This window comes from Aquarana catesbeiana, linkage group LG02 (assembly GCF_042186555.1).
Source record: "Aquarana catesbeiana isolate 2022-GZ linkage group LG02, ASM4218655v1, whole genome shotgun sequence".
NCBI classification, from domain to species: domain Eukaryota; kingdom Metazoa; phylum Chordata; class Amphibia; order Anura; family Ranidae; genus Aquarana; species Aquarana catesbeiana.
This window is the reverse complement of record NC_133325.1, coordinates 367,701,559-367,718,491: the sequence shown is the minus strand read 5'-3', so window position 1 is coordinate 367,718,491 and position 16,933 is coordinate 367,701,559. Positions and strand designations below refer to the sequence as shown.

Here is a 16,933-nt window from a genome sequence, read left to right as displayed (position 1 = left end):
TGCATGTAAGGATGACTGCACTCCTGTGCATTCACTGGATTGATGTCATCCTATGCCAGCCAATCAAGATGGCTGAAGACTGTGCTAGCCAACCAAGAAGCAGGGGAGAAGATATCATTGCTGACAAGGAACCTTGTGAGTGTCAGACTGTTGATGAAAGGATACATATAGCAGAGTTTAGTTCCCCTTTAAATTGTCAAAAGGGCAGCTGACAATGACAATTTAGTTTATGATACGTGGACACATGCATGTATATGCAAATATGTCTGCTGAGGACCATGCAGTATGATGCTCAACTTTTTTGTACCACACTTAAGGAAAAGGAAGCTAGCGCTAACTCTGTCCCTATAATTTTCAGTTTTACGCCTTGATTCTAACCCTCAATCATTAGGACATCCTTAAACCGACTGTTCTTAGTACCCGTTAGTGCAGTAATCCAATTAGTTACTCATAAACATTTGCCATTCTCTCAGCATCAACAAAAATACTTTTATTATACTACTAGGCAAACCTGTCATACATTACAGGTCCATTCTTGCAAAGTAGTGTATAAAAAGCACTTGATTCAGGCTCACCAGTTAAGAAGGCCCAAAAGTGTAGCTGCAAACAAGGGAGCTTACATTCTAAAATGATAAAGGAACTTATTGTATATCACAGCTGCTTGGTACCCTATAAAGCCAAACCCAATACCCCACAGCTACCTGGTACCCTATAAAGCCAAATCCAATACCCCACAGCTACCTGGTACCCTATAAAGCCAATATCCACATTTAGTATGTTATTTAACACTTATCTGTTCAGTCCTCTCATGTTCCTCAGTCAACTCCAAAACACTTATATGATGCTTCTCATAAGGTGCTATTTGTTTGAAAAGTTTTCCGTGATTCTTACATAAAAAGTCAACTAGGGTTGCAATAAAGTTAACTTTGCCCTAATCCTACATACTATATATCTTAAAGGTGGAGTGAGCATTCAGTTTAATTAAGCTAAATACATTCTAGCTGCATCAAACCAGAAGAACTTCTTTAGAAAGCGGATACAATCTTAGAAGAAGTGTCTGTTTGCTGTCAAAATTATGCAGAAAAGCACCTTGGGTACTATGTGGAAGCTGTAGGTCCAGCATGGCCCCTGTAGTCAGTCATATAGCTGGCACACATTTTGTTGCAATGCACCTGGAATGTATTTAGCTGATTTAAAGTGGGAGTTCAGTTGGGTTTAAAAAAAGCTCTAACATCAGTAACACAAAACTGCTGCATGAGTAAATAGTATAATAGCTCACACTTATAATGTTGTATGTAAACAGTTCATTAAAGCAAACAGAAAAATAAGTCTCTTCATTTTTTTTAATCTTTGACCAATCTAAGATGTATTCTATATCTCTTTCAAAGTAGCATGTGTATTAATAAAATTCAAGGACATGACAAAATTGTTCTAAATTACAACTCAGACTCAAAGACCCGAACCATCTAGTGTGTGTAGTGTATATTGTCACAAGAAAGCAATCGCTCATGAAAGAGCAATAGGATGTGGAGCTGTATTTTCCCCATAACATGAGGTTGTTAGATGGAAGACTGGGTGTTAAAGCTGAAAGTTAATATCCAAGCCAGCTTCCTCAAGAAAGCATTTAATTTTCACTTTAATCTATTCAAGATTTATGAGAACAAGTTCTCATCACTACTAGGCACAAAGAAAAATGGAATTTTCAATTCACATTTTGGCAGACACATTTTACAGTTTTATTGCAAAGGGGCTCTGGAAATATCCATATTTTTGGACAGGGAACTAGTTTACTGCAACTTTATTGTTTGTAATAAATAATGCATTTACTATCCCGTCTGCCAACACTTAGAAATCACTGTGAGTGCCAGGCAGGGCCTTGATCTCTCCTCTGATAATATCAGTTTCATATATTGGAGACACATTTTTAAACATTGTGATCCTTGCTCAACAACTGCACGTCCCACCCATACTTAAAATTAATAGATTTTGGAGCTTAACAGCTGGCAGTACAGAATTTTCCTCTTGGAAGTGCCTTGCTGGCACAATCAGCATGTACATAACCAATTCTCCGGATGCCTTTGCTAAGGAAAGGCCAGAAAGAAACTACTTATATTCCTCAGATACCTTTTTAGTCAAGAAAAAAAAGAGAGAAGAAAGAGAAAAATAGCCTTACTTAGCAATTTGAGCAGCATAGTTTTCTGAAATTAATTCACATATCTACATTAGAAAAAAGGATAAGGGCTGCAATAAGTAGAGAATCATTTAATGGGCTGTCTAGGACAAAAGGCAACAGTTCAAATTACTCAGTTCCTTTATCCACTTTTGGCATACCTAAATTTCAGTTAGCAGGTCAATTTAATAAACTGTGGACAGAAAACTCTGTTGGGACTTAGTTATCTGGAGCCAAGAAGTCAAACAGTGGAGCTGTTTGGTTTCCCAATATGAAACTATTTGAAAGAACTATTAGTATACTTTTACTCTACATTGATGAGAAAGCAGACCATCAATGAAAGAAATACAAATGATATACAGTAAAATGGATAAAATAATTTAACAGGCAAGTAACACCTAATTTGATGAACTAAGTAAACTAAGTAAGTAAAAAATGCCGACATTTGGCCCATGTGTATGTCGGTCTGTCAGACAGAAGCCGGCCATTTGAAAACCAGCAGTTGATGATCTCCAATCGGCGCTCTGGCAAAGAGCGCTGATCGGAGTGCCCCTGTCAGAACACAACAGCTCAGCCGGGGAGACCGCTGCACTAACTTCACATGGTTAGTACAGCGGCTTTGGCTGGATCCGACAGGAAAAAAAACTCAGTGTGTACTGGGCTTATGACTTAAGTTCCATGCACACTGGGGCTCTTCCAAATGCTTTTGTCCTGGAAGGAGAAAAGCAGCTTCAAAAACGTGCCTAAGCCGCATTTTTGCAATCACGCTTAGGTGCATTTAGGCATGTCAAGCTCTTGGGCGTGTATTCATTTCAGTAACCAGAATATTAATTAACTCTGGCCATTGAAATTAATAAACGCTCTAGTGTTACATATGAATAGCGCTCATGTGCTTAGACACATTTGCAAGCTTTTAGGCGCGTTTTGGCATTTTTTCAACCAAAATTCTCTCTTGAATGCATGAGTGATATTTATTTTTTGCCACAAAACTCTCCTGTTTCTATACTTCTGTAAATTCCTATGTGTGCATGTACACATGGGCTAACATGGAGGCAGGAACAAAAAAGAAATACTCAAACACCTGTAAAACAGGTGTTTTTGAGCTCGAGTGTGCATGAGGTCTTAAGCTGGCCATACACTTGATGGGGTAATCACTTGATTATCCCATCCAAGCTAAACAGTGCATGTGGACAACATTGTAGAGCAGGCTATTGTTATTCTGACAGCCAGTACCTGTGGCTATCAGAACAGCCAAACAGTGCCTGCATCTGACTACATGCAGGCACCATTAAGATAAATATTTTTGCCAGGCTTTTGTCAAGGAGCTGCAAGGAAGAAAGATCTCTGGTGCTGCACATCCACAGAGTCCTATGGTGGTATGAGAGAGACAACCTCAGCCTGGGCTCCCACCAGGCCACGCTCCCAATGGGTTTCACTCCGCCTCTCGGAGCTTAGTCATGGGAGCTTTTGTCAAGGTGGGTGGTACCAACAGGACAGCCCGCGAAATAAGTTTTGGCCAACTGAGCAAACTTCTGATGGAATTCATTGGGGTTCTCCTACTAACACTGGAGCGTGCAAAATCTGATGCAGCTCTGCACAGAAATTTTCTTTGTCAAAGCTTAAATGAACAGCCTGATTGGCTACCATGCACAGCTGCACCAGATTTTGTACTCTCCAGTTTTAGTAAATCAATTCCAATATGTGTATGTCAAATATGTCTATGTCCAATTTAAGTTTCCTCTTCCATTCTGAAAAATAGTGCGTGTAATTACCTACCGCTTTCTCTCTGTGGGTCCATAGCAGCAAGATATCTCTATATCAAGGGTCTCCAAACTTTTCAAAGGGCCAGTTTACTGTCCTTCAGACTTTAGGGAAGCCAAATTGTGGCCAGTGGGAGTAGAAAATGTCCTGAGCCCAGCATCAGTGAAAATAAACATGGCCTTAGAGTTTGTGGTCAGTAGCAGTAGTGCCCAATAATTGGCATTAGTAGGAGTAATAGTTCTCCGTCATTGGTAGCAGTGGAAGAAATAGTGCCCCATTGTTGGTGTCAATTGGAGGAATAGTGCCTCATATATTTGTAAGGAATGGTGCCCTAGGGGGCCAGATAAAGGCTAGCGAAGGGCTGCATCAATCCTTGGGCCACAGTTTTGAGACTCCCACTATATATGATAGTAATTATAAAGTGGTCTGAGACTTCCCATGGATTTTTTTTTACAGTGTACAGTTTACAGCGAACGCAGAAAGAGAACTGAGAGTCCTCTTGTAACAAATGTCATATGATTCCAGAGCTGGAAACTACTGCAGGGAAATTAGGACAGAAAATAGGATAGTGGATACCTTAGTACACCAATGTGTATCTGTCTCTTTTGGAGAAACAGTGAAATGAAGGCTCTGACCAAGTTGCCTGCATGTTGGTTCTGATAGTGGAGGACCTCTTACCTAGCTGCAGATCACTTGCCAACCTATTTCTGCCCCATTAGGTATGACATCTCTGAGCTGCTGAGGATTGTTTCCAGGAACCCAGGGAGTTGGGGGAAATGTAGGTAAAAGGGCCCACACTTGTATTTACACATGGTGAGTAAATGGGCACTCTGCTATAAATATTGCTCATCAAGCAGTCGTTTTAGTTTTAAAAGCACAGAAAATAAAATGTTTCATTTGGCATTGTTTTCAATTCCACGTGTAACATCAAATGAAAAAACATCCCTTTCTAAAGTCACGCATTTTGTTTTGATGTTGCCACAGTCATAAACATTAGCCGCAATGTGGTATAAAGGTTAAAACGGACAGCCGTATCATTTACTGCGTATCTTTCTTGTTGAGGTTGTGTGTATGATGTTTATACTAGTACAGCTGCAAGTCTTTAAATATGCATGTTAGTGTTTGCAATGTGGCTATTTTTTGAATTTTCATGTCTTAGTTATTGTGCAGCTGCACTTTATTAAAAACCCCTACTTCCTTCACATTCCCAGCAATAGGTTAGATAAATGTTTGACTTTGCTCAAAAATAAAAAACTGTAACAACTTTTGTCTCAAACCGGGGATTACTAAATTTGTGGAGGTGAAACGTTAATTCATTTCCTTCAATTGAATAATATGTGTTGACACAGTAATAATCCAGTAAATTCCTGAAAACTCCAGCAGAACAATACAAAGTGGTTTTGAAATTATACAGTATATGGTGTAAATTTTAAAATGACGTCAGTTCCAGGTATATTAATCATTACAAAGAACACGTTCCACTCTGTCTAATGTAACAATGTCTTACTGTTAATATCTGTAAGGAACAATATGTAACCGCACAAAGTCAGCAAATAAAGACAATAGTTTGAGTAGAGATATATGAAATAATATACGTTAATAGGCATTTTCACTTATTCGAAGAGCACATTTAGTTTAGTAAGAAGCCAATAAGAACAAGTTTATTAATATTAATACTGATGGTTTTAGTTTGTTTTGTAATTATAATGTTTAAATCCCATCTACAATCAAAAAAGAACCCCCTACCCTCCTCCACTGCAATTTCTTAAAGCCTGAGAGGATCCTACTGCTTTACAGGTGATGGTACGTGTCCACATTCCTCAGGCAATGATGTGATCACCTGAAGAAGGACCCACTTGCTCTTGGGGATGCTCATTTTTGCCTACTCTCCCTGTTTGTTACATAGTTACATAGTAGGTGAGGTTGAAAAAAGACACAAGTCCATCAAGTCCAACCTATGTGTGTGATTATGTGTCAGTATTACATTACATATCCTTGTATATTGCGGTCATTCAGGTGATTATCTAATAGTTTCTTGAAGCTATCAATGCTCCCCGCTGAGACCACCGCCTGTGGAAGGGAATTCCACATCCTTGCTGCTCTTACAGTAAAGAACCCTCTACGTAGTTTAAGGTTAAACCTCTTTTCTTCTAATTGTAATGAGTGGCCACGAGTCTTATTAAACTCTCTTCTGCGAAAAAGTTTTGTCCCTATTGTGGGGTCACCAGTACAGTATTTGTAAATTGAAATCATATCCCCTCTCAAGCGTCTCTTCTCCAGAGAGAATAAGTTCAGTGCTCGCAACCTTTCCTCATAACTAAGATCCTCCAGACCCTTTATTAGCTTTGTTGCCCTTCTTTGTACTTGCTCCATTTCCAGTACGTCCCTCCTGAGGACTGGTGCCCAGAACTGGACAGCATACTCCAGGTGCGGCCGGACCAGAGTCTTGTAGAGTGGGAGAATTATCGTTTTATCTCTGCAGTTGATCCCCCTTTTAATGCATGCCAATATTCTGTTTGCTTTATTAGCAGCAGCTTGGCATTGCATGCCATTGCTGAGCCTATCATCCACTAGGACCCCCAGGTCCTTTTCCATCCTAGATTCCCCCAGAGGTTCTCCCCCCAGTGTATAGATTGCATTCATATTTTTGCCACCCAAATGCATTATTTTACATTTTTCTACATTGAACCTCATTTGCCATGTAGTCGCCCACCCCATTAATTTGTTCAGTTCTTTTTGCAAGATTTCCACATCCTGCGGAGAAGTTATTGCCCTGCTTAGCTTAGTATCGTCTGCAAATACAGAGATTGAACTGTTTATCCCATCCTCCAGGTCGTTTATGAACAAATTAAATAGGATTGGTCCCAGCACAGAACCCTGGGGAACCCCACTACCCACCCCTGACCATTCTGAGTACTCCCCATTTATCAACACCCTCTGAACTCGCCCTTGTAGCCAGTTTTCAATCCATGTACTCACCCTATGGTCCATGCCAACGGACCCTATTTTGTACAGTAAACGTTTATGGGGAACTATGTCAAATGCTTTCGCAAAAACCAGATACACCACGTCTACGGGCCTTCCTTTATCTAGATAAACCTTGCTACCTTTAAGATGGTTGGTTTGTCATGCTTAGGAGATTTAGCAGCATTCACTTACTCAGCATTTTATATGAGTAGCACTGAAGAGAAGAGCTATACACTCATGGTGCAACAAGTTAAGTTAGGTATACCATGGCAAAATCGTAGTTTATGTAGTAATAAAAGTACAGCATTTACATGCTGATTTTAAAAGGATGCTAGGCTCATTATATATACATTAAATATATACAATAAAAAAAATGATCTTTAAAGTAACCTAGCCATAAGTTAGAGAGGGAAGGTGACTAACTAAGATTGAGAAGTGGGGTTAGGCCCAGAGTTCAGCTTTCAAGGGGAAGTCCAGTCTAATCCAATCTAGTTTTAAACCTGTTTCCACCTCATTCTAAGCCCTATACTAATTAGCTTGTAAAGGAAAGATGTGTATGCATACCTATTCCCTGGGCTCTCTGTTCCAGTCAAGTGATTTCACCATCGGCCAGCTTCAAGGGAAAGGAGAGATCATCAACAACAGCTGCAATGCCTATGTGGTGACGTCACCCATAGGCTTACTAAGGGCCATTCATTGTTGGCTGTTACTCGTTTCCCCTGAAGCCAACACTTGTTTAACTTGTAGCTGATTATGTGACCAGACTGGAAGATCCAGGAAATAGTTAAATATGCACATATTTCCTCTATAGGCTAGCGAGTATAGGGCTTAGAATAGGGAGGGAAGCAGGTTTAGGTTTAGATAAGATTATACTGGACTTCTTCTTTAAGGCCTACTCTAGTTCTTTGCATATTTATTTGTTTGTTACCATGGCAACAATAACAGTTTTGCCTCTAAGGCAGTCATTCACCCCTGAATTTGGAGTGAAATCCTACTCTTTCATAATCTAGCCTTTTTACAGCAGCCATATATCAAGTTGTGAGGCTTAAAGGGAAACTATAATGTTTTTGGGTCAAATGTACTTTAGTTTTTCTTTTAAATTTTAGGCTACATTCACACCAGCGATTAAGGCTGATGTGAATAGTAGCAGCACAAATCAGAGATTGCTGCTGCTTCTCTCAGTGGCTAGGCGCAGCCACTGGCCCCATTCATTATAATGACAGGTCACCGGCGGCTGCAGCTATTCATGTCTCTCTCTGCACAACAAGTTTTTACCTACAGTGATCACTGCTGGATGTACTTTGTGTGTGAGTTCAGCAACGATCACCGCAAGTAATTCCGGGTTTCCCAGAAAGCCACTAATAGCTGCGGTCGCTGGCGACCTGTCATTAGAATGGCTCACTTCCAGGTCTTGCTGGCTTTGCTGGGGCACCAGGAGCCATTGGCTCCCAGTGCTGTCAATCAAAGCCAGTGACGAGGGATCGGGGCAGAGTCCCGCTGTCTGTGTCAATGGACGTGGCTTCCCATGGGGGCACTGTACAGAGCGAAGGGGCCAGGAGCACTGGCGGGGGACCCGAAAAGGGGAGGTTCATGGCCGCTCTGTGCAATTCCATTGCACAGAGCCGGTAAGTGTAGACATGTTTGTTATTTAAAAAAAAAAATTACCTTTACAATCACTTTAATCTTACATTTTCTATGTGTTGTTTTAATATCTATATACGGTTTTTGCTTTAGAAATATACTTGGAATATAAGACAGAGCACATTGATTTAGCTAAAAGAAACAGCCGTACTGTTGAGGCATAGCAGTCTCTTCCTGCCTCATTCACATTCCTACCATGGTTTAAAGTGTTACTAAACCCAGGGCCCTGCATTCATTATATCTGTTCTCCTACAGTACACAGATTATGGAAATGCAATAGTTTTAGTAAATATAAACTATAAACTGCTAAATACCTTTTCTCATCAGCAGTTAGATAAGTCTTGTGACTTCTATCAGTGTCTGATTAAAGCTTGTACTAGGAGTTTTCTTCTCTGGTTGTACTATAAGGCTGCAGAACCCATGACCCTCTGTCTGTACAGTGCTGTTTGGCCCTATGCTGATCACATGCACTCTCTCAAGAAAAAAAATATCTCTAGCAATACACACCATACTGAGCATGTGCAGCTTGCCCCCTAGCCTCTGTTCCATCAGGACATGGTTTAGGGATTGTGGAAGAAGGGGAGGAACAGAGAAGACATGATCAAACAGCCTTTTTACACATTGCAGAGGGTTAACCCCTTAGGTTCCACAGTGAGTATAACAAACATGCTTTACTGCAAATACAGACTCATTTTACTGCTGTGGGTTTAGTAACACTTTAACTATAGGGACATCACAGCATACATAGCTTGCTTTAGGGCTCTATTTGTCTGATTGAAACCTCAGACTAAGCTAAAACAAAAACAAGCAAAGTATATACAAAAAAAAAACCCCACTATTCTTTCCAGTTAAAGCTGTCCTGTCCACATAAGTTCTTAAAGAAACTTTGTACTAATATATATATATAGGGTGTCATCGTTGACGTTCTTGTGACTTTCTCTGGCTTTAGTACTTTCTAAGATCACAAAAATTATCTCCATATTTCTTTAAGGTCAAGTCAGACACAAGGGAAAGCACTGTATCAGCATGACAGGTGGGCAACTACAGTTTTTAAATGGAGAGGTAATTAATGGCAGTTTGATTTACAGCCAAGTGTCAACACACTTATTTGTTCTTTTCTCTCCCTCTATAATTCTAATGCCTCGTACACACGGTCAGATTTTCCGACGGAAAATGTGTGATAGGACCTTGTTGTCGGAAATTCTGACCGTGTGTGGGCTCCATCACACATTTTCCACCGGAATTTCCGACACACAAAGTTTGAGAGCTTGCTATAAAATCCAACAACAAAATCCGTTGTCGGAAATTCCGATCGTGTGTACACAAATCTGATGGACAAAGTGCCATGCATGCTCAGAATAAATTAAGAGACGAAAGCTATTGGCTACTACCCCGTTTATAGTCCCGACGTACGTGTTTTACGTCACCGCGTTCAGAGCGATCGGATTTTCCGACAACTTTGTGTAACCGTGAGTATGCAAAACAAGTTTGAGCCAACATCCGTCGGAAAAAATCCATGGATTTTGTTGTCGGAATGTCCGATCAATGTCCAACCGTGTGTATGGGGCATAAGGCTCCTTTCACACATGTGGACCGTTCATTTCATCAGTTCAGTCACGTCAAAACGGATGAAGTATTAATCAGTTTTTCATCAGCTGCTCATCCATTTCTCGTCAGTTTTTTTTTACATCCACTACCAATGCAAAAATGGATGAAAAATGACCGTCTGTCAGTTTACATCCACTTTTCTTCTGATCGGTTCTTTTAACAGAAGAAAAATAGAGCTTTGATCCTTTTCAAAAACGGATGTTGGCGGATGAATGTCAACTGATGTAAATGGATGATCATCCATTTACATCAGCTTTTTTCATAGAGATGCATTGATGTCCATTTTTCATCCGTCAACAGATGGATGAAAAACAGACAAATGGACCGCATGTGTGAAAGGAGTCTAAGACCCCTTTCACACTGAGGCATTTTTTAGACATTTTAGCACTAGAAATAACCTGTAAAGCGCCTAAAAACCACCTCCCATTAATTTCAGTGTGACTTTTCACACTGGGGCATTGCGCTTGTGAGATGTTAGGAATTGTCTTGCAAGCAGCATCTTTGGGGCGGTGCTTACCCGTTGAAATACATGGGCAGGCACTTCCAAAGCACCTGAAAAGCAGCGGGCACTTTTAACTCCTTCTTTGGGGTTAAAAGCGCCCTGCTAGTGGCCGAAAAGTGCTGCTTAAACGCAGCCGCAGCCCCAGTGTGAAAGGGGTCTAAGGGAATAGAAAACCAGTGTGAAACAGGTCAATTACAGGTCACCTGCAGTTTAACTGCACCTGTCATTTATTCTAAATCCTTACAAGCATCTCAAACTTATAAAAAACATGTTGCATTTGCCCAATTAAGCCAGTTGATACAGGCCTTAAAACTAATTCGCAGATTATCACAAACACCTCTTTGTCACTTGTCAAACCAGGCCATTGTATGACTATTTTCACTAGTAGATGGAAATGTATAAAACATTGGTGTAGTTACAGCTACTGTGTGTGAGGGTAAAGCTGCCATACACTGATTGAAATTTGTCAGGTTCAGCAGCAACTGGATGAATTTCAATTAGTGTATGGCAGTCCCAGATCAATAGAAGTCAATCATTTGATCAACATCTGTCAAAGGGATATGTTGGAATTTTTTTATTGCTTAGTGGATGTTGCTTTCAGAATACAATGTCCCAGAGCGGACATCCACCTTGCTTGTTTGTTTTTTTTTTTTCATTCAACCCACTAATGGTATATAGCCATCTTAAAGTGGAGTTCCAGACCTTTTTTGTTTATTAAAAGTCGTCAGCTACAAAAAGTTACCTGTCCCACGGTCCAGCGATGTGGCCGCACGGAGCCTCACTCCTCTCCCCCTCCTCTCCTCGGCGTCTCCATTGAAACTGTAGGCACCTGGCTGTGACAGCTTGCAGCTTCACAGTGCACTGTGCATTTGCGAGTCGCGCTGTGCTCTCCCAGTGGACAGGCAATCTTCTGGGATCTGTCACGTGTCCCAGAAGATTGTCGAGAGGGAGGGGCTGCCTAGGGGAGAGGAGGAGTTGCCTAGGCGGCCCGTAGGCGGAAGCAGGAAGTGGGACAGGAAGTCCCACTCAAAGCTAAGCACCCACTCCCCCCTGAACAAATTACATGCCAAATGTGGCACATAAGGGGGCGAGGAGTGCTTAAAGCGGATGTTCCACTTTTGGGTGGAACTCTGCTTTAATTTGGTGACAAACAGTTCAATCTCATTGGTATTTTTGTGAAAGTGATGAGTAAGCCTGGTCATAGGTCAGTCGTTTTTTTTTTTTTTTGGGGTTGAATAAAGAAAAACTGACTCAGTTCACCCTTCCACACATTGTATTCTGACAGCAGTGAAACATCCATACCTTCAGAATACACTGATCAGCGTTGTAGTGGTAATCATGCAGGGAAAATAGGACAGGGCGGTTGTACACAAGTTGATCGGTAGATCACTTGTGAATAACCAAAGTGCCCATACATAGGTTGAAATTCAGATGGTTCCTGCTTCAGATTAAGATTCGGCCCCTGCATGGCTGGCCTAAATCAACCAGCCAAGTTTAAGATTTAACCAGGAGTGAGCTAATTTACAGTTGTCATATATCTGTCAATATATCCGTATATCCACAAATATCACTTGATCCATCAGCCAGCCCATCAACCCTGATTTGCTGTTTTTTTTAAACATGTCTGTTATTTAGGCTTTCCAGCTCAAAACCACAGTGCTTCCTGATAAATTAATAAAATATTTAGGCCTCATGCACACTGGACATTATAAAAAGGCCAGTAGCTTTAGCTGTAAAATGCCACATTAAAATCGCAAGTTTTGCTGTGTTTTGCAGTGTTTTTGCATTAGCCTTTTTTTTTTTTTTTTTTTTTAGCATCTTAAGCGTTTGTTAGTGTTTGCATTTTTTAGCTAAATTATATTCCCACAAAAGCTTGAGGCTCAAAAATGCTAATAAAAGCTGGATAGCCCTTTTTTTAGAGTTAGAGTGCTTTTACAGCTTAAAAAACTTCTTCAAATGCTGTAGTTCTGTTTCTTTTTCCAGCCTAAAAATGGCGCTGCCAAAAAAAAAAAAAAAGCTGATAAAAGTCTATGTGTACATAGAAAAAAAGAAGAGAGGGACCAGGGAGAAGCACAAGAAAGTGGTCCCTCTTGGTCCAAAGATAGTTACTGTGGATATAGTGGGCAGTAATGGGAGAGTGGTATATATAAAATATTCACAAAATTTATTATGGTGATGTATTTAAAATTATACAATGATAACACCAACAGTTAAATAGGTAAATAAATTGGTCCACCAGACACTGATAAATGGGCCTATCCGGTGCAAGCAGCACACGGTACGCCCACTGGCCAGATACACAAAAACGGCAAACAATAACAAACATATAAACACATAAAAACATCTAATGTGCAGGTGCCTATACTCCCACAGATGCACAAGGTGCCTATGGCTAATCACCAGATCAAAATGTAGAAAAACAGTTTATGTTAATAGAGGAGCCTTGTGCATGCGTGGTCCCCTGGGGAGACGGGGAAGGTGGGATTCAAACATCACTGGAATTGCCTAACTAAAAAACCTCACTGAATTGCATCAACATCTACTAAATATTTAAAGCAGATAAACCAAAGGAACTGCCGAGATGTATATTGCATGCGCATGCTCAAAGCATTAGGTATCATTAAAGACCGTTCCTACAGTATACTGGGTAGTCTGCAATTCAGAGAGTCTCTGCAAAGTGTGTTGAGTGGTTATTGCCACACAGTATACTTTATGCAGTCATCGCCAAATACTAGTCACATAGCAATACAAGGTTGCTGAATATTGCCTGGAACTAATAATGTATTTCAGAGTAGATCATTGATCAGTCTTCATGAGACGTAATCATGATGTGCGGACGCCGACTCAGTCACTTCCCCCATTCAATCGGAGACGGAGATTTCTGACAGTGGAAGTTTGAACCTCCTCACATGGAACCGCCAAACAAACGGGGAACTTATTTGCCGTACGAGCACAGTTGCAGCCTGAATTTATGAGCAAGAGAAGTGCCGTTGTTGCAGGATACAGTATGTCACAGCCAGCACTCACACCATAGACGGAGAAATCACGGAGCAGCGGGGCAGCCATGAAAACATAGGAGTCGCTGTTTGATCTTCATAATACCAAGAGGCGGTAATGTAACCCTTTTAGCTCCTGTTTGCAGATGGCATCTCCGCTTTGATGTTTGATGTGGCATTACCTGGGTCAATACGGACTTTAGGACAGCATAAAGTGACATTATACTCTTCACTGATCAATGATCTACTCTGAAATACATTATTAGTTCCAGGCAATATTCAGCAACCTTGTGTTGCTATGTGACTAGTATTTGGCGATGACTGCATAAATTATACTGTGTGGCAATAACCACTCAACACACTTTGCAGAGACTCTCTGAATCGCAGACTACCCAGTATACTGTAGGAACGGTCTTCAGTGATACCTAATGCTTTGAGCATGTGCATGCAATATACATCTCGGCAGTTCCTTTGATTTATCTGCTTTAAATATTTAGTAGATGTTGATGCAATTCAGTGAGGTTTTTTAGTTAGGCAATTCCAGTGATGTTTGAATCCCACCTTCCCTGTCTCCCCGGGGGACCACGCATGCACAAGGCTCCTCTATTAACATAAACTGTTTTTCTACATTTTGATCTGGTGATTAGCCATAGGCACCTTGTGCATCTGTGGGAGTATAGGCGCCTGCACCTTAGATGTTTTTATGTGCTTATATGTTTGTTATTGTTTGCCGTTTTTGTGTATCTGGCCAGTGGGAGTACCGTGTGCTGCTTGCACCGGATAGGCCCATTTATCAGTGTCTGGTGGACCAATTTATTTACCTATTTAACTGTTGGTGTTATCATTGTATAATTTTAAATACATCACCATAATAAATTTTGTGAATTTTTTATATATACCACTCTCCCATTACTGCCCATTATATCCACAGTAACTATCTTTGGACTAAGGGGGACCACTTTCTTGTGCTTCTCCCTGGTCCCTCTCTTCTTTTTTTGTATGCTTGTTTATGGTTACGGATATGGCCTCTACACTTGAGGAGAGGCATTGGGTGAGAAACTGTGATTTATGTTAAGGCAGGTATTTTTAAGGGTGGTCCTCCTCTTCCTTTTCTTCTATGTGTACATAGACACATAGGGGTCGATTTACTAAAGGCAAATCCACTTTGCACTACAAGTGCACTGCAGGTGCACTTGCAAGTGCACTGGAAGTGTAGTCACTGTAGATCTGAGGGGAAGATCTGAAATGAGGGGAAGCTCTGCTGATTTCTATCATCCAATCATGTACAAACAAAAATGCTGTTTTTTATTTTCCTTGCATGTCCCCCTCAGATCTACAGCGACTGCACTTCCAAGTGCACTTGCAGTGCACTTATAGTGCAAAGTGAATTTTCCTTTAGTAAATAACTGTCAGGTCACCAGAAGCCAGGTGACAGATGCACCCCGTTGGGGTCAGGAGTGCACAGCTGAGGTAGTGGACCCTACGGCTGACTGCTGCGGATGGAGCTCTGGGTGGTTCAGGAAAATAGGTCCTCTGGAGCACCAACAAGGATCAAGCTGGGAGCTAGAGCATGATATTCCCCAGGGCGTGGAATCTAAGAGCCAGCAGGTGTTCACCAGAGCCCCTGATGGTGGGGATGGACTTCGCTGCAACTGACTCTAGGTCGTGTCCCCCAGGGTCTCCCAGCTCACGCTCATGGTAGGCTACTGGAGGATAGAGCGGAAGCAGCAGACCGGGACAACGGGGGACAGTCAGGAGATAAGCCAAAAGGTCGGGGCAACAAGCAGGCAGGTATAGTCAAAGAACACGCCAAAGGTCGGGATATGAAGCAGACAGAGACAGTCAAGAACAAGCCAAGGTCAGTAAACAGGATCAGACGTAGAGCACACAGCAACAGCACACTGGAAGCCAAACACAATATTAATCAGCGAGGTTGACTTGTACTACACAGGTTAATATAGTGTTTCCAGTTAGGGGCTGTGGTGGAGCCATGCTTGAGGGAAGATTACTTAAGCGGACAGGTGAACAGGCGGCTGGTCTTTTAAGCTGAACACTGAGGTAAGCAGACAGACATGAACATTTCTGCAGATCCATGACAATAACCCCCATAGGATAACATGCTGGGGAGTTCACAGGCTGTAGAAAAAAGTCTGATACCCAAAACAACAGCTGTAAAAATGCCCAGTGTGCATGAGGCCTTTAAAATAGCAGCGTTGAAAATAGACAAAGAGAGTCTTCCAGAACATTGGAGATCATTGTCTATAATATATTGTTCAAAAGCTAAAGTTTTATGGAAGTATCAGTGTAAGTACATGAGGATTTTCCCTAAACATGTTTATGTCTTAAAGTGTTTGTTACCCCAACAGTTCATACTCCTGATACATACCTGCTGTACCATGTACTTGTATGAAGAAGTATCCTATTCTCTTTGTATTGCTTTCTTTATGTGAAATCCCAGGTGTTCCTGTCAGTCCCTCTGCTTTCCCATTAAAAGCTGACCACACTAAGCAGGGGAACACAACGTGGTCAGTTCTCTAGCAGTGCTGGAACTCTCTTCCAACAATCAGACTTGTCCTGACACCTCCCCCCCCCGCACAGCCTTTCACTGAGAAGCTTGATAAATTGTTTCTTCTCCTCCCCCAGCTCCTATGCAGCTGAGAACAGAGGTTGTGTAAAAGTATTTATAATGTTTTTTTTTTTTTATATCTATACACAAATGTCTTTCATTTCTATTTTAACCACTTCAATACTGGGGGCTCCCCCCCCCCCCCTCCTGCCCAGACTGATTTTCAGCTTTAAGCCATGTCGCACTTTGAATGACAATTGCACGGTCATGCTGCGTTGTAGTCAAACAAAAATGTTATCATTTTGTTCCCACAAATAGAGCTTTCTTTTGGTGGTATTTGATCACCACTGGGGTTTTTTTTTTTGCAAAACAAATTTTAAAAAATAAAAATTTTGAAAATAAAAAGTTTTTCCTTGTTTTTGTTATAAAATGTTGTAAATAAGTAATTTTTTCTCCTTCACTGATGGGCGCTGATGAGGCTGCACTGACGGGCACTGATAAGGCAGCACTGCTGAGGTGGCACCAATGGTCACCAATGATGAGGCACTAATATGCAGCACTGATGGCACTGATAGGCGGCACTGATGGGCACTGATAGGTGGCACTGATATGCAGCACTAATGGGCATTGATAGGTGGCACTGATGGGCACTCATAGATGGCACTATGAGTGCCAAAGAGGAAAAGCAGTTGTTTTCATTTATTCATGTTTTTTCTTTGTCA

General features: G+C 41.2%; 1 protein-coding gene across 5 annotated transcripts in view; it reads right to left on the bottom strand.

The window, feature by feature from the left end:
• Positions 1-16,933, bottom strand: part of AUTS2 (activator of transcription and developmental regulator AUTS2) — a 2,093,484-nt gene that overhangs the window by 307,522 nt on the left and 1,769,029 nt on the right. The window lies entirely within an intron of this gene.